The sequence below is a fragment of the Montipora foliosa genome, chromosome 9 (assembly GCF_036669935.1).
Source record: "Montipora foliosa isolate CH-2021 chromosome 9, ASM3666993v2, whole genome shotgun sequence".
NCBI lineage: Eukaryota > Metazoa > Cnidaria > Anthozoa > Scleractinia > Acroporidae > Montipora > Montipora foliosa.
The window spans coordinates 35,341,572-35,345,096 of record NC_090877.1 but is presented as its reverse complement, the minus strand read 5'-3'; positions in this window follow the sequence as shown (position 1 = coordinate 35,345,096).

The following is a 3,525-nucleotide window of genomic DNA, read 5'->3' as shown; positions in this document are numbered from 1 at the left end:
TTCCCTATATATAGATGAACTTCTAATTCACAATAGCTCTGAACTACCAAGTGTTTATTAACTTTATCTCATCTTCAATCCTCATCAGAAAGTAAATTTCAACTTACTTCCTTCATTAAACTTAGCTGGTCAATGCCTTGAACCAGTTTCAATCTTAAGATACTTGGGTATGGAATCTGTATTGGCCATTACCTTTCCTGGCAGGATCATATTCATTATATTTGTAACAAAGTTAGTAAAATTAATGTCATAATTAAGGTTAAGCATTGTCAGTAAACATTGTCCAATCAATGTCTATTATTCGCTTATTTAGCCATATTTACTATATGGCTCTATGTTGTGGGGTAGTGATTATGAAAACCCATTGTCATAGCTTATAAAATGCAAAAATAAAGTTATTAGAATCATTAATGATGTTCCCCCATCCCACATTACGTTTCCTTAGGTCTATTGAAATGTCACGATATTGCTAAAATGTACGCATTTATTTGTGCGTGATCGTCTTTGTGGCGATAAGGCATGTATTTTTTTCCATATTACTGGTTTCGGAGCAACATAATCATTCAACTCAGGATGCAGCTTTGCAGAATTTATTTCTTCATGCTATAGGCAAATTCCAATGTAAGAAAATTCTGCCTATCTATTATTGGAAAATACTTTTAGAATGACTTCCTCTTTATAAGCGAAACAGCACATCTAAAATCCTATTTTAAAAAAGCAATTTTTGAACACTATTTTGCTCAGTACTGATTTCCTTACTTGCTGGTATGTACTCCAGTATTATATGCTAAAATATTGCAACTGAATGGGATATCCTGTTATGTAGATTGAGTACTATTTAAAGTTAAGAATGTAATATTATTCTCTCTCTGAGATTGTTGTTAACTTGAATGTATTCACATTATGGATTACATTCACAAATGTTTTACCTGGTTGTGTCAATCTCCTTTTTAGTATAGTTAACTATATTCCATTTATTTCTATTGGTGGTATAGTGTAATAATTTCGTTTTTTTTCCCTCTCCTGAAGCAGTTTTATACAAATGTAAATAATACTTTGGCTGAGATGAGTAAATTTTGTATCAAGAAAACGTGTAAGTGCATTGTAAATAAATAAATAATAAATAATTTAACTACGAATCAGTGTCAATCTCCACATTTTTGTGCAAATTAGTATTTGATGTATCCACAATGACTGGATAGCATTAAGGGGACGTCCTATGACTGTTCTTCCAACAAACAACTAGCTCGAAGTGGCAGATTTCAACAGGACAATAGGCTCACTTTGCTGGTCGCTTGCGCGCGCCTTGCCACTTTTAAATTATAAATGTTAAACTCAAATTATTCTTCTGATTTTTGTGTGTCGGCTGTTAAAGGCGATTCCCGTATCACGAATTATTTTCTAAGATTTGGCCACGAGAACGCATGAGCTGCCGACTTGAGTTTCGTTCTCCGAGTTAGAATTATTTGTGCACGTCCGTTTATCAACTTGAAACTTTCGCAGCTTAGGGCAATATGACAATATACAAATTGAAAAAAGCTTCAAATTTAATGCTTTTTCAGTGGTTTAATTTTCAGACGTTAAAGTTTACCAAGTCAAAGACACAATGGAGCAGAGTGAGATGATATCATAACAAGATTTGGAGCCATTTTGTAGACAACACCGTATCACACGAAACCTGCTGTGTTGAGCCTTGCCACTTTTAATGACAATTTTTTTACACAAATCTTTTCTTTGGTTGTTGGGCTTACTGCAGCAAGCGGGAATTCCCGTATCACGGCCTATGACAAAAGTCTCGAAAAAGGGAATAAAAATATTTTTTGTAAATAATCTGGAGCACTCGAAAAGTAAAGACTTGCGTCTTGGCTTAATCTGTTCGCTTCAAGATTCAAAATCAGCCCTATTTCTTCTCCAGAACAATTCCCGACTCTAGTTCGACAATGTGGTTCAAAATTTCAAGGTTGGGAAGCTTTATAGCGAATTGAGATGTTCTTCACCAGTGGGCTGCCATTTTTCGACTCCATCTTGTTAGCTGATTTATCGTTGTCCTCGCTTCAAACGCCAGTTTACCCAAATTTTTGAATGTAAACTCACATTTCAATTTAAATCCGGCTTACTTTATTATCAAACAGCACTCCATTCTGAGTTGAAGTCTCTTAAATAAGGAAAAACAACGCCAGGAAGGCAAAACTATCCTCTGCTCTTTGCAAGTTCTGCAATTCATGGCCACACTTTTGACTCGCCATCTTCGCTTTATTTGTGACGGTAGCCTCGCAGCTCCTACAAGGTCTCACCTGATTGGAGACCACCCTTGAGGTTTAACAAAAGAACAAATAACAGAAACAATGGACCCTAGAGGATAGAGTTGCAGCCCTTTTGTTTTAGGCCTAGGGTCCATTGTTTCTGTTATTTGTTCTTTTGTTAAACCTCAAGGGTGGTCTCCAATCAGGTGAGACCTTGTAAGAGCTGCGAGGTGACCCATTTGTGATCCGTCGCCGTATTTCCCGTTGTATTGAACCAGTCTCAGTCATAAAGATAAGGTAATGCCCAAGTCTTTCAAATGACTCATCATCTTTGCATTCATTGTGTGCCGTCCTTTTGGAAACATGCGATGAATATTAACGATGCCAGCACTACATCCGCCATTTCTCATGTTCCCGCGTTTCGAATGAATTTGACTAAAATTCAAGGGATTTTTGGGGTGATGAGGCGCATGCGCAACATTTGTCTCCTTTGTTGGGTCGATGGCTTCAAGAATATGAAGGCTGCCTAACAGCAATAAACTATCGAGTTCGAAGTTTCTGCCGTCGATCAAGACTGGATCGATTGGAACTGCTAATATTTTATCAAGCTGACGCTTCCTGACCTTTTGCTTCAAGTTATTAGCATCAGCTGACAAAGTAATGGATGGTTTTTATTCGGATACTCATAGGAATAATTCACTCTCTTGACTTCATAATTGCACGGGGAAATTAAATTGGTCCACCAACAGAAAGCTATGTGACATCACGTGAAAAAAGGATATTGTAAACCTTCTCTAACGGAAACCTTCTTTTAACTGTGTATGCCATTGTCCATGTTAGAGTACAAGTCATTAGTTTTGTCGAAGAGAGCAGTCAGAGAGTCGTCAGAAGCCTAGGAGTCACAGGATCGAGAATTCGTTCTTTTCCCTCTCTAAATTTTTGGATGCATGCCCTATCGGCGGCTCCAACCAGAAGACCACCTCTTGCAGACATATGATGGCACATAAAACAATAATACAAAAGTTACATACCTACGTTACCAACTGCCGCTGTAACCCAAAGGAACACAACCCATCCAGCCGAAAATTGTCGTGAGGGTTCTTTCACTGTGGGCTGCACGAAAGGCTCATCTGCATTACCTCCGCCCACTTTGAGGATCAATCAAAACTATTTTCTCTTCTTGAGTGACAGACTGACATGTACTGTTCAAGAGATTATCAAGGTAAGACATAAAGTGTGATGTCATATTGCCATGGCGCTAAAAATTGGGGATCATCTCTTG